Here is a 15,705-nt window from a genome sequence, read left to right as displayed (position 1 = left end):
ATCCTTGACATTATGGAACAGGCCAGGATTTGCTGTTTTGGCAATTACTGTGTGATGAAGTTATGCTTTCTGTAAATTGAAACTTTCCTTCAAATTACATCAAGTGTATGCACCTCAGCAAAGCTTTGAGGAGTCTGAAAGAAGAATGTATCCTCTTCTGCAGTGACTTCAGCAAAATAAGAAACTGGATTAACCACAATCTTCACTGGTGCCAGCCAGACCACAAAGTGTACCATCAACACTGTGCTTGTAAGGTAAAAGCTGTTGTAATTTTAAAAGAATATCAATTATACATTGTGCCCCAGAAGTACTATAACCTTACTTCAAATTTCTTACAAAGTATGTCTTCTTGCACTCCTATATAATACCAGAATAAGGAACATTAGATTACTTTCTAGGAGTTATTTAAAAAACTCTAGGATCTCTAAGCAGATACAAGCTAATGTTATTATTCTGAATAGCAGTACAAGCTGCCCTCCATCCACAGCACCATGCAGGCTGTCTTTTTTGTAGTTAGGATGCATTTTGCAGCAAGACTTAACTGTTCTTTCAAGTGCACTGTACTGTTAGTTGTTGTCACAATTATTTATAAGTGGGGACATCTATCTCCTACTAACCTTCTGTTCTGGTCCAATATACAGGAAACAATTCTGAAGCATTAAAGTACATTTATAAGAATTTAAACTCAATATTTCTTAGCTAGATTCTGCCCCCTGGTTTTGACTCTAATCTCAGGCAAGTCAAAGATGGCATTCAATCTTCCACTCTATTGTGGGGCTTGTGTGCATGAAAATCTAATTTTGATGAAAGGTCAGGATAGAAGATGAAGATGTTCAGCTAAAGAAAAGGGTTTTCAAAGAGACTTGTAAACATGAGACCACAAGTTGGGTTTCTTTTTAAAATGTATCGTAAAGGTACTGTAGCATTCTTTAACACAGAGAAGCAGCAGAATAGTGCACGAAACCCTCAATGCCAAGAAATAATCCATCCTTATTTTAGCCGTGAATTATCCTACAACCTTGAGAAAATTACTTAACTGTTCTGTGTTTCAGTTTCCCCATCTATCAAATGAGGACAATGATACTTTGTAAAACCACTCTAAGATTCTTTAAAAAATATAAATCATTTGGAAACTTGTAAAGTACATGCAACTTCTAAAAAATAACACTGAGAATATAAGAATAAATATTGCTTTAAACATTTGGTGCAATATTTTAATACAACTTATACCTTTCTTGTAAGTACTTTACAAAATTCTCAAGAGTTTACAATTACCAGCATATAGGATTTGAAGATACAACCTGCTTTAAGTTCAAACTTCCAACTGTTGTTTGAAACACAAATATTTTCAAGGACCTCAGTAAGAGATGGATTGGGTCCTACATTTTTTTCCTAAGACAGGCAACAGTCCTCCAGCTGAGGCAGCACTGGATTCTTTGAAACCCACAATAATCACCAAACTAAAAGAAAAAGAGGTTAACATTGTGTCCTGCCTCCCCAGCACTCTTTTCAACACCTGCATAATACAGATGCCACAGAAGACTCATTCTTTCTTTGAAGTACAGGAAACTATATTGTGGTAAAAGACTGAGTGTCATTCAAAGCATCCTTTGAAACTTCTTAAAAAACTGCATCTGAGCTTTGTATCTGGAGAGGTTTTAATGATTAGTTTATTTTTCTGTACTTTTAGAGCACAGAAGAGAAAATTCATTACATGTTTAAAACTCAACAAACTTTGCAGGCTTTAGATATTCAAATACCTCTACTTCTGAAAGTTTACCCTGCTTAAATGTATACTTGTAGGGTGTGATCAAAAAGTGGCTGGACATAATATTGTAGGTCTAATTCCAAGTCATCAATCAGTTTGTTGGCATTTTAGTGTAGAAGAGAAGTGTTTCCTCAACTTTGTCTTACAAGAATGGATCACAGAGTTTTTTTGATAACCTACCTTACAGACTGGACCAAGCATGGAAACTGCTGGGCCGAAAAGATTATATTCTCTGGACACTACTAAGATTGTATTCTCTGGACATTGTTAGCAATCAAAAAACAAGATATCAGAACTGGGGATGGCTCACAAGTTTAGAGACAACACTCATTATAAACCAAAAGCTACAATACTTATATTACTGAGGGAGAAAAAAGTTGGGGAGATTCTACAGCCATTTCATCTTTAATAAGTATTTCATTCACTAACTTTGAACACAGAGAAGAGAATTTCTATCCATCATGTTATTCAGTCATATTTATAGAAGATAAAAACTTACAGGTATTACATTAGGTATAGTCACCTTATCTCCAAGTAAAAAATGACATACATAGTTGAATACAAAGGCAGCAAACTGGATTTTCTTATCAAGATTGACATAATACTTGAATGCAAACAGGACAGCTAGATAAGAATTACAAAAGACATTAAAATCCCCCCGTTTTTAGGCGTGATTGAGAAAGCAACACCAGAAATATAAGCAAAAGGGAAAAAATACAATCATCCAAATAAATATTATGTTAAAAACTATATGTGGCCCAGAATCTGTGAAGACCTCTGAAGAGACATTGCCAACTAGAAGAACAGGAGTGAGGTGGGATGCTCTCAGATATTTAAGAGCATAGAGCGTGGAACAGAGTGCAAGAACACAAATGTGCCCGCAGAGGCTGTGTTAGAGCTTCAAATATCTCCAGCTCAAGTGACTAATGCTAATGTGCAAAGAGACAACCACTTCAAGCAGAACTTTTTACTGATTAAGTCACTACCATAAATCTCAATATGTTCCCTGCCATATTGGCAGCCTGTCCCTTTTTTCCTTTTAACTGTGGGCCAGATCCTCAGCTGGTATAAGCTGGCATCGCATTTTGTTGCCTTTAGTGGAGCTAAGCCAACTGATGCCATCTGAGCATCTGATATTATATTTCTGTAGCAGTTAAAAAATTATACAGTGGCATTAATTACTACATAGTCATGTCTCATAACCTCATGGCAGGGGTGGAAAGACTTCTCATTTATACTCACCAGTCAACATAAAGAGTGGAAGGGTCAATTGGTCATTCCATGCTCAGTTTGATGGCTGTAAAGCTACTAGTCATTTCGAACACAGGAGAAACCACTTTTCATTTTCCTATGTGGTTTAAATTCTTAAATTTTTGTAACTCACAGGCATGTAGTAGCTACTCTATGTCCTTAAAGCACCATACTCCACTGCATTAAAAATGTAATGCATCTGACATGCAGAAGAACAGGCAACTGGAGCACACAAAAATTCATTTAACTGAGAAATAAAGTCCCACTGCCAATAGTAGATGCTGAGGGGAAGAGGGGTAAGACCACTTTCATCTGTAAACATCTGCTATGGACTAACAGCATATCAGAAATGCAGACACAGAAAGTCTCCAGTTTTGATAATAGAGAAAGTGGTCAGGGTTTTTTTTGGTTCAGCAAAGGGAGAAATGAAGCACAGGACTAATTATGGACAACTGAATTTAGTTTGGACTATCTCTGACAATGACCTGACACTCATAGTTTATACTTTTTGTGTAAAAGGCCCAAATGTTCCATTTCACTGCAGAAGGAAATAATCGTAACAGAAAACTGTAACGCCCAAATAAAATCCTTCTTCTCCAATGAAAAAACATTTCCTACTTTCTACCCAACGCAAAAAAAAGTGTAAGCTGGGACCCCAAAGAACCAGGGTGGGCTCAGACATCTGGATATCCAGTAGAAGTAATGATCACTTGCACCAACATTTTGGATGCAGCAAAATGTTCACTAACTCACATAGGTTATTGAGGGTTATTGTCTGTGTATTTTAGGGAAGGCTGAAGGGAGTTAGTTGTGGCACTGAATCTAATCTTGGCCTGCCTTCATTTGCATTCTTTGCCCTTCCCAGTATTTCATATATAAATACCTCCTCAGCTCCCAAGTTACTTTTAGCACTTCATTGCCCCTGGACACTCAACATTGAGATCTTACTGAACATTAAACAAGCAGATTGCCATCTTTGTCTCTAAATGGGTAAAATGAAAGTACTAACCTATCAGACAAAAACCTACTTGTTCTCCAGCTACTGATTAGAACTTGCATGTTGGAGCAGCATGCACACTCCTAACAAGCTTCCAAATGGGGGATTGGAAGTAAGCAGATTCATTCTACAAGTAAATGTAAAATCAACGGCCTTACATTGGCTGAAGCCTATGTCCCAAAATACAGAGAGTTTGCTATCGATATAATGTAAGTACCCAACAACAAGCCAAGGCCAAAACATGGGAAGATAAACCCATGACTGACCTCAAGAGGTGTTTTACTTGAGTAAGGACAGACAATGAAATTCAGGGCTTTAGCCACTAAAGAGCAGAGCTACTGAAAAACAGGAAACAGAGGAGGAGACATTACAGAAAATGATTTATGGGGGAAGGATAAGAATAAACAGGAAAATGAATAGGAAACAGGAGAAGCAAGGAACTACAGGTTTCAAAACACACTAGTATTTAACATGCCAAAAGACAAGTAACTGAATCTCCTGAGATCTACCAGGAAAATGCCAAGATGCTGGTGAAGTCATGCACTTTGGCTGTTAGGTTCTGATATGAGGACAAAGACATAAGCTCTACTGTCATTCTAGAGAGCATTCCACTAGGAACAACTTCAGATGGAGAAATCATGGACCTTCTCTCAGACTTCAGTGTATCTGAATAAAGGTTTGAAACCTATTACACACTCAGTAGAAAATGGAAGAGTATTTTAAACAGACACACTCTGCCCAACTCAAATAAATTTAAACAAGTTGATTAAGAATATGACTTAAATTCATATGAAAAGTATCATCCATCTTATAAAGCTTGGCCTCCTATTTTTATATTGTACTTGGCAGAAATATATCCACGTTCAGTCATTTTGTCTCAAGTCAGTCATGGGATCCTGCTGTCCTGATATTGATGAGAATGAAAATGACAATATTCAAATACTTCATTTAACTATTACTTAAGAAATATTATCACTTAAATGAGACACTGCCTTCACAAAAGAATGCTCATAAAAATATAGTCTTAATTAAAAAAAAAAAAGGATTTTCTGTGTCTAAATTTTATAACAATCTATAAGTGTGTTCTGTCATCCTTACCACAGGGGAAGAAATTAAGCAGGAATTTCTGCCTGACAGAAATCCTGCAAGTGGGAAAGCTCTTAATTTTGACTTCAGGGTAAATTTTGCCTCAGTATGAATTCACAGGATTTGGCCTATGCTTTGTAGAGATGACTGGGATTCAAGTTTATTATTACTTAGACAATTTTTTTGCTAGAATTTTAGGAGCAGTCTTAGAAGAACTGGAAGGAATGAGTTTGACCAGAGACCAAAGAGATTAATTACTATTGTGTCCACTGGACATTAAGTGTCCAGTGGACACCAGCTGGCTGGGCAGAAGATGGGAATTAACACAGTTTAGTTTTAGAATACTAACATACAAAGTAGAATAATTTATTTCCTCCCAAAAAACATATTGGAGTTTATATTCTCATTGCTTATGTAATGGAGTTTTCCTAATATTTCTTGTTTATCAAAAATACTTGTTTGCAGTGTTTCCCTATAAAGCTCATATACCCAATTTCAATTTCTAATCAGAAAAAGCATGCAGGAGTTACTAGCAGGCCAAATGCTAGAATGCTTGCCCAGGATTTAGGCTGTCCACTGTTACAGCACAATGTGATTAAGAGTCCTCATAACATCTAGCTGGTAAGTCTGGAGAAGTCTGGCCAGGCACCTTGATCATAAACAGAAACATAAAGGTCATGCAGCCTCATAATATCCCCATCTCAAGTCTACTTGTCTGCTTTCTGTACAATTGACCCTTTTTTCTTGCCTTTGAAAAGATGTGGAAGGGAGCCAGGAAGAAAAGCAACAAGTCCATAACAGAGTCATTCTAAGTTTCTCTGAAGAAGCAGTCAGAACAAATAGCTCCTCAAATTGAACCGCAGATGAAAGCTCCCTGCTGCAGTTGTGTAGTCCCAAACAAGAGAAATGATGCAAATATTTTTTATGCTGGAACAAACTAGCCTCTAAATTTGTATTTACTCCAGTAAATAGTTCTGATTTTAACCTGTGATTTTGCTAGGTAGCAATAATTTTGGACTGTTGCTCAGAGGACATCTCTTTGCTTTGCTAACTATCTGCTATGACATGTATGTCACTGCAGAATTAAGCCATGTAAATTTTGAAAGTAATTTGCAGCTCTGAAACAATTTTTAGGTATTTCTTGAAATTCCATGCTGTCAAAACTCAGTGAAACTGCAAAAAGCATATGAAGATAATGTCTATAAACACTGCAGCTGGCTACACAAAAAGCTGCAAAGAGCAAGGGTTACCAGAGCAGGAAAACACTGTTAATTACTAAGCGTTGTTTCTTGAAGCGTAATACCCATACCTGGGAACTACACATTCCTACCCATACATCATATCAACATTACAGCAGTAAATCTCTCTAGAAAAAAAGAGAAGCCAAAAAGAGAAATGAAACAAATTAACAAACAAACAAGGTACTCACTGGTTAGAACCTATCTGCAGCTGTTCAACTAACAACTTCACTTTTCCCTCTCCTTCTTTCAGCAAAATGCAGTCCTATGAGCTTTACAAAGCTTAAATTCCTTTTCTCCAAAAGTTAGATGCTAATACTCAGTAGAAGCCAATTAAATTGCACATTAAATACTAGTGTATTCAAGCTTCTCCTATGCCTATGGATTGGGCAATGCTCTGCTCAGGAAGCTCAGGATAAATCTGTCCTCGGATTATTCTGGTGTGAGCTAGCTCAGCAGAAGGGACTTTTATTCTGATATGGCTCAACCAAAAAAGTACTCCGGACAGATATACAAGGAAAACAGAAAATACCCCACAAATAATAATCACATCATCGTTATGTATTCAAATTTAAAGTATTTACAGGATTAAGCAGTAACAGCACTGACACGATAACACATAGTATGGCCTCATCCTGCAAGCCTGTCACATGAATAATACTAACTAAGTGTGTGCAGTCCCTTGCAGTAATTGTTAAGTGCAGAAAACTATGAAATTTGGGAGGAAGCAGATCAAAAAGCTGAAGCAGAGAGCAGCAACGTGACTCACTTAAAATTCTACGGAAAACAAACAGAAATTCATAAATTAAACTGATTCTGACTTTTAATCTTGTCTGTGGGACTCAAGATCTCTCCCATGAAAATAAGTATAACAAAGCAAAAGCAACCCCTCCCTTGACATTTTATGATATTTCTATAATTGTCTCAATATACCAGATCAATTGCATTTGAAAATGCAGCTATTAAACCATAAGTAGACCATCTTTGGAGCCTTTGTTTGTCAATTGCATCAAACAACAATTCTTCTGCAGACAAGAAATCAGACTGTATTTTTACAATAATTGCAAGTCATTTCTAGGAGAAAGAGGTAGCAACAATACCCAAGGAAATAAAATAACACACTTTTGTGCTTTCCCATCAAAGCCAATAGTGGCATGGGTTTAAATCAGTCAGAGGCAGCTACGCATGAGAGATTGCACTCTGCAGGCTCTATCAGTCAGAAGTCAAGGATACACGTCCATGATTTATCATACTTTTCATGGTAATTAGCTAGAGTGCCATTTTGCTTCCAGTAGCATCACTCAACTTTCTTTTTTTAATTTGGTCTTTTTTTCTGCAAATGAATTTACATATTTCTCAGTCTCTCATCCCCTACTATGTTTTATTTATGAATATAGGCCTTGCTGATGGTAACTTTAATGTGAAGAAGGTAGTAATTAGTGTACCTCTCTGCTAAGTTAATCCCCTTCCCACAATGTCTGCAGAGAAGTTTAAGGTAAGTAAGAGTTTACAGTCAATATTAGGTTTAATTATGCTTAATGAGGGGAACTATCTCTGTTTACTAACTGCACCTAGGTGCGTAGCTCCTATATGAGTTTTTCTCCCAGCCTCATTCCACACTGTTAATAGTGCCACTGTGCAGGGTACATGTGGTGCTTTAATCCATAAAACTTCTCCAGGAGAGCCAAGCAAGTGAGGCACCTGTTTCAACACAGGTTCAGAGGGAGCAGAATGGCCTTAAAACAATGACAACTTTGTGTAAGGAAAAAGTTCTACTGTCTCAAATTTAGTGTATGCAGTACACTAGAGAAAAGAAGAAGAAACCCGAAAAAAAACCCACAGACATTCCCCAAGCCCTTCTCTTAAAAAATAAAATAAAATAAAATAAAATAAAATAAAATAAAATAAAATAAAATAAAATATTTGTTCCTGGTTTTCAGGGAACACCCACATGAATATTTCCTGTAGGAGCTACTGTGATCTTTTAGCTCACTGAAAGCTCTATTAAGAATTAATACCCCGAAGTTGTACAAACGAATGAATACTTCTGGTCATATTTCACAAGCAGATAACTTCCACAACTAAAAAGATTCTAGAGGCAACTGAAGATGACACCAATGTTGTCCTAGAACTCCATACCAGCAAAAGGTCAAAAGCAAAGCCTCACACTGAAACCCAGTTCTACCTCAACTGCTCTGTTTTTAGCATCTGTGCAATGTTGTTACTTCAGTCAGAGTCTTCCTAATAAGAAGATCTAAGTTTGAGTTTATTTCAGTACTTTTTGCCATAACATCTTCCTTTGTGATTTCATGTATTATCCCCTTAAGAAATTCATGCAATGGGAATTTTTTAATACATATTTATAACTACCTATGAAAAATGTACCTTCCCAAATCTTTGATTCCCTAGGACGCATGGATTTAGGGGTTTTTGTGTGTGTGCACAAGGGACCAAGTTTGCAAGAGAAGTGCTGAAAAACAAAGCTGTTTGATTTCCAATAAGAAATGGAAGTGGAACACACAGTGAAATTGTTCTGTAAATGGAGAGGTTACTTCATTTGATTTTTTCAAAGCAGTAAGAAGCGAGTCCTGCATTTCATTCATATCAGAGAAATGTGACATTTCTTCAGACATAGCTTAGGGGTTTTCTTTTTTCTTTTTTTTTTTTTGCCCTAGTGAGCACTCTGCATGAGTCCATGCATTCCCTCCTTATTTTCGCCATTGGCAAGACTTCAAGAAAAAATATCTCTGGTTAGGAAATTGATCAAAAAAGCAGGAAAAACTTCTGCTAAATCATGCTTTTTGTTTTTTAAAAAACCACCCATTTTACAATTACTTGACTGTCAAAATAGAAGTAAGTAAAGTAAGATTTTATTTAACAGCTAAACTCTGTAATTCTGCAAGTGATATCCAGATCATCTGTACATAGCTTTGACTGTACAGGTTTCAAAATTAAAGCTCAAGGCTTACATGTATTTTTCCTACAAACCAAACTAACCGTAACACCTATATTACCAGATGTTAAAGAAAAGTTTTTTAAAGGAGAAGTGTGATTTTTTTAACAGATGTTTTTTCCCTCTCGACACCACGTTCCAAAAAATGTAATCTGAAAATGTAAATACAAATTTAACTACTATGTAAAACTGTTAATAGCTACATAAGAAGAAAGAAAAGATACTTATTTTCCAAGTGACAATGTATTCTTCCTTTTGCTGTTTAGGACATCAATATTCAGATAAACATGGATTTCACTATGAGATGGAAATTATTTAAGGACACATATTTTCTTCAGAAAATTGATGAGGTTTTTGTATCCAAGAAGAGAGCAGAAGAGGTCATGTCACGTCTTGAATACAAAGTCCAGCATCTAGATTAATTTAATGACTTAAAACACTACAGAAGGTCTCCGAGGATCTGGAAAATTTAAAGAACTCATGATTTCAAGGCTAGATTATGGAAAATCTAACTGGAGAATGAAAATAGCACTTAACACAATTGGTCAACACCAGGAGAGGGCATATTGAAGTTACTTCTCACCTGCTGCTGCATTTCAGTAGTGACATGAATAAAGCTTGGGTAATTGAACATTAATCTATTTTAGCAAAGCACAGTTCTAGAGTTAGAGATGACAGGATCACCTGCAGGCCACTGATGCTCAGCGTACATACACGAGCAACCCCCAAAAATCCACAGGCAGCTCTCCAAACTACAGGAAGCAGATCTCCCTGACAGATAGATGGATGTGGTCATTTTACAAAAATCTGTGCAGCTCTCCTCCCCAGACAACTGCTTGGGAAAAAGTTCCATACTTTTCTGAGGGGCCTGGGAGGAAGGTGGGCTTGCTTATTTGGATCAGTCTGGATAACCAGGGTTTTCACATTGCAATGTTGCCTCCACACATCTCTCTGCTCAAAGTCACCAATTATAATGAAGAATAGTGGGAGGATGAAGAGTTTTAAAACTAATTGCAAAATAACTAATTGCAAAGAAAAGCTGTTTCTCAAACATAAAGAGTTTGCTTAGGTAATAATATTTCTTTCCAAGATCTAGAGATGTTCAGTCACCCCTAAATGAATTGAATCTCTGCTGCAGTATAATGTCTTGGCAAAGAGAAAGACATTTTCTCTTGATGACCTCTGAAGTAATGATAAGAGTCTCCAGTCTTGGTGGAGGAGATAACCTGAGAGTGATTCAGTCTGGTGGCCTCTGGAATCCCAAGGAGGCTTAAAGTTTATATGGAAATAGTGCATCTCACATTTATAGCCCAGCCAAGCAGGTGAGATCGGAACATTGTGTTTTAGCCATATACCAATCAAACTGTTAAAACATAACTTAGAACAGAACACTTAGACACAGATACTGAGATCTTGGGGCAGTCCCATCTCATAAAAAAAACCCCAAACATTTAAATTTGCCTATAAACATTACTGTAAGGATATTTTAATTCAGAGGAAGGAAAAAGGTTCAGATCAAAGTTCTGCAGCAAATGACCACAATTCAGATTTATAAAAACTTATGTAATTAAAACACTCTATGAGTGAATAAGTAGCAATGTTTCTTCCTTCTTAATTTTTTTCTCAATATTGATTTCTTGCCAGAAAAAATACAAGTTTTCAGCTGTTTTTCTGTCAGAAGAGCCTCTGCCTACTTTCATAAATTCTCTCTGCCATTCTAAAGATATGTCTTTGGAAGGCATAGAGACTTGTATAATCCCCCAAGTCCTATTAATATCACTAAGAATGATACAAGTTTGATTCCAAAGAACCAAATGGAATGACTAAAATGGCCTCAAAGCTGTTTTTCAGAGTCAAAATGGTCTACCTCATCTTCTTGGCACTAAAATGTGCTGCTGCCACAGAAGTGGTCCAGCTCCCACTGCTGCTGACTTCTTGCTGTCTCTCATTTTGTTGTCTCTCATTTTATTTGTGGTACAGGAGGAATAGGGGTTGATCTTTTAGTGACCCACACTGCTGAGAACACAGAGTTATGCAGGAATGCTACTCTGCTCATCAAACTATTGCATAACTTAGGGTCAGCTTTGACTGGAAGGTTTACAGAATGAACAGCAAAAGCACACGGGAAGGTTCAGGTTCAGCAGCAGCATCACAATGTCCCTGCAAAATGTCTGATTCAGGTCTAACAGAAAAACAGATGTCCATCTACACAAAGAGGAGACAGGGAGAGAAAGAGGGAGATAATACCATGGAGAAGGAGAGAGAAAGAAATAGAGAAAGAGAAAAGAAGAGAAATAAAGGGAAGAAAAGAAGGAGAGAGGGAAGGAAGAAGAGGAGGAAACAATTTCACTGTACTACTCAGTGAGAGATGTATCTCCTGAACTTTGCAAGACACAATAATGTTTGAAATTAAAATCTTGAACTACCAAATGGAGGATTTAGCCCTCTCTTTCACAATTAATTCCTTGTCCACCCAAGTTCTACTTTTATGGAAAAAAAAGGGAAGCCAAGTCTCTTTTGGGTTTTAAAAAGACAATAGAATACAAATCTGTCCAGGAGAAGCAGAAAGTCACTGTCCTGAGCTATCCACTGAAGAAAATTAACTTTCCCAAAACAAACACCAGAGATATTAAATATCAGTACTTGTGATATCTGGACAGCAAAATTGCTATTTATTCTTTCCAATGAACGTAAACTGAGTCACTGGCACAGAACTAAGAATTTAAAACCAAATGATGTTCCACGTGGCAAAAGTAGCAAGTATCCCCTGTGCCACATCATCCAGATACCACCAGATGATCTGCAGTTCAGATGAAGAAGAAAATGGGAATGACTGAAAATGAGAATGAATGTGTTTCTTCTTGGCTTCCACCCTGACATACATCTGAGCAAAAACCACGGTGGTTAAAGATCTTGTTCTGAATCTCAAAAAACTTCTGTGACATAAATTCCTTGCCCCCACTTTTTCAGTGAAGAGGGACGTTGTCTTTTTCATAGAGGAGGAATCAGGTCATACCCCCTGGCAAATCAACATGAATCACAGGCCACATGACTCAAACGTGCTCTAAGAGAGAGAATTTTAGCATCCTGAAACTCCATGCTTAAAGCACTGAACAAGGAAACTTGTTGTGCCAGTGTGTTGATTTAAGAGGCCAATCCTTTCACATTCATTATCCAAAAAAACCAGCAAAGGAGAGAGAGTAAAACATTACCCTTCCAACTTTTACCTTTTATATAGAAAAGCCAGGCACAGTGGCCTGGCATCATTAGTTTTACTAGAATATCTGCTGGATAACATGCCAGATATGCATGCAGGTAAACATAAACACACATGCACACACAATACTGAACTTTGGGTTGGCAGCCAGGCTGTGGTAACCCATGTCCCCTGGGCACAAATCAACTATGAAGGAACAGGAAAAAGTCAGTGTAATGGTTAACCAGCTCAGTGGGCTGTTATTCATCACAAGCAGAGGAACAGCAGTGCAGGCAGCAATGCTGGTCACCTCTCCCTCTGGAATGCTACTGGATGCCTGGAATTAAATTCAGCACTGAAAAAAAACCAGCAAATGTAGTGTCAACATAAGAAAGAAGCTGAATTTCCCCTCCAGGAGTTGTAATAAGGAGGATTTCTGCATGGAAGCAGAGATTTCCCGTGAAGCTTGATGTTGAAAGAATATGACAGATTCCAATACCAATATTTATCAAATATGAATGCATAGGTTTTGGTAGGATTAATAAGGTTATTGGTATCAGATCTAGGCAATTATTCCCTATACAGCAGCAAGTGATCAACTCTTGTGGCAACTGGCCAAGTGTCAGCATTGGTAGCTGCAACCACGGCATCAGGACTGCAACAGATGGTTAAAGTGCATCCATTCAGGTGAAACACTAAACCAGGAGAATTCCTACAGCCTATCAGGGAAGTGCTCTCAAATACTTTCAGACCTTTCAAAGTCTTTTACAGCAGTGTGCTAAAAGTGAACACACCACAACACCCACTGTATTTCTTCCAGTGCTTCTTCAGTAAGCATTTTGCAGAGAGGCAATACACTACTGCCTGGACTTGAGCTTGAAAAGACAAATTCCATCTGCTTTTTTTCTAGTTTTCAATGATTTAACTTCAGCAGCCATGGCAGAAATGAAAATCAAAAATTAAGGTTTATTTTTTTTATTTTTCAACAAAAGCATTGGGTTCTTTTTAAAGAAGACCTTGAAATAAATGGTTTAGCAAAAACGAACAAAAAAAAGCAAATTCTTGCTTTCAATACTTTCCCTCTGAAAGGGTTTGCTCTGTGTGTGGATTATTCATTTACTTTAATTATTTTGAAGTGCTTCTGTTTGAGTGGGTAGGAGTTAAGTATCCACAACACCAAAGTAGGTCCTAGAATTAGTTGTTGTAAACAAAATGTTCTGCTGCAGTGGCCCAAATCGGCACAAGCAGTAAGCCTTGAGTATTTTGGCTTTTTCACAAAGAGTACTTCAGGAATATGGGACTGAGAGATATGGGACCCAGATCTATGAGAATGTATTGTGGGACTTACATTTTATGGCCAGGTCATATCTTTCCGAAAATCAGGAACTTCAGCTGTTACCCTTTGTTGGATGTTTTCAGTCCAGATAGCTCTCTTGTTAATTAGCTACACACACTAAAAACAACAAGAAGAAAACAAGCCAGGAAAGTCCTAGGACAACTTCAGATGGAAGTGTTTGGACATAGTTATGTGCACACATCCACTGAGAGAAGAGGAGGAACTGAATGTGGGGAAAATACACAGGATTATCACTTCATAGTCAGTGCACACCGACTTGAACAAGGATTCCAAAAATAAACACATCTAACATTTAAATCCCAAGCTGCATATTCAGCGACACCCTTTCTCTCATGACTGTATGCACATTGAAAACCAAAACCCCAGCAGGTAAACATCTACAGCTTTGAGGAATTTCAGTTCTCGATCTCATGGCAAATCTATCATCCAAATGTTCCACTATATCCACAGGTTTCTACTACCACATTCTGATTTAAGGACATAAATGCAAGAAGACTAAAGAAGACCAAAGACAGAAGAAGCAGTTGAAATGAAGAGTTTACGCTACCCACTCCCACACAGAATGGAAGATCTGATGTAGGCAACTGGAGAAACAGAGGACACCTCCTCTGGTACATCTCATTTCATAAGTCTCCCCATTTCCTAACTGCATTCCTGTGTTTTGCACTAACTTCCACATACGGGCACTGCTGCCCATAGCTACACCCAGTATTTACAGGTAAGCCTGCAGCCTTATTCCTCCATGGAGATAAACTAGAGAGGAAGGAAAATAGTATGAAGAAAAGTAGGAAACAATTCTGCATTTACTTGTCTGTAGTTGGTAGCTGTATCTTAGGAATAGTTGCTTTAAATTACAAATTTTTACTGGGGTTTGATTTAAAAATCTCTGCCAGTTTTGACATTCAGGTGAAAAGTATTGCTGCTGGCTCCAGAATAATTTGCATATCTTATCACTAAATAAAATATGTGAGGTGTGCACCAATCTGATGAAATTATAAACAAGAGTCCACACAAGTACTCATGCCTTCCTGTTTGATTTCTGTCCTGTTCACTCCTCTATAATAAATTATATGATCATCTCCATCTAGCTGGAGGTTTAACTGTGCATGTAAAGAGGAAAATGATAGCAGCCTATTCTTTTCCATACTTTACAGCTGAGAACCTGACAAAAATGCGATTTTGGGGAACAAGCAGAAAGCCTATTTTGCTACCATCTACCTTCTCTTTAATTGCTACAAAATTAGCGGAAAACCCCACATATGTATGTATTTTTAAAAATAATTTCCCACCCTGGAAGTAAATAAATAAAGGAAACTACACCTCTTTTACTACAAAGACAAATATACATGCCTAACTTTATGCCCTGCAATTAATCTCATGTATTTCAACAGGATTACTCATAATGCTGTAAGTGAAATACATGTGTAAATCCTTGCAGAATCATGGCCTGAACTGCCAACAGTTATATGGCACAATTAAACGCCTAGGTCTAAATGTCTCTGCAGAAAGATCAAAAAAAAACCCTTTAGGCATAACAAGTAACAAAATCTACTACACGGAGTGACTATGGGAGAAATAGCATTGAGGGTGTCGCCTTCCCTTGGGAAACTCACCTGTCACCAAATTCTTTCATGAATTCATCTTCTTCCTCTACCAGTTACCACCTTCACTTACCACTCTGCTCTCTACCATCAAATATCACTCTCCCTTTCCACACTTCCTCTGCTGCTATGTGAGGAAGGAAACAGGAGATGCATCTTACTTGTTCTTTTGCACAGTGAAGCAGGATGAGAGCACAGCCTGGCTCTCACATCACCTAGCACGGTAATAAAGAGCTCATGTGCTAATTAACAGACCTC

At 37.5% G+C, this 15,705-nt stretch overlaps 1 long non-coding RNA gene across 1 annotated transcript in view; it reads right to left on the bottom strand.

Annotated features, from left to right (window-relative positions):
* The window catches only part of LOC109144161, a 330,238-nt gene that overhangs the window by 254,749 nt on the left and 59,784 nt on the right, over positions 1-15,705 (bottom strand). The gene's annotated exons all lie outside the window — the stretch shown is intronic.

This window comes from Corvus cornix, chromosome 1, assembly GCF_000738735.6.
Source record: "Corvus cornix cornix isolate S_Up_H32 chromosome 1, ASM73873v5, whole genome shotgun sequence".
In the NCBI taxonomy this organism is placed as follows: Eukaryota; Metazoa; Chordata; class Aves; order Passeriformes; family Corvidae; genus Corvus; species Corvus cornix.
The sequence above is the reverse complement of the archived record's forward strand: the minus strand, read 5'-3'. Positions and strand labels throughout refer to the sequence as shown.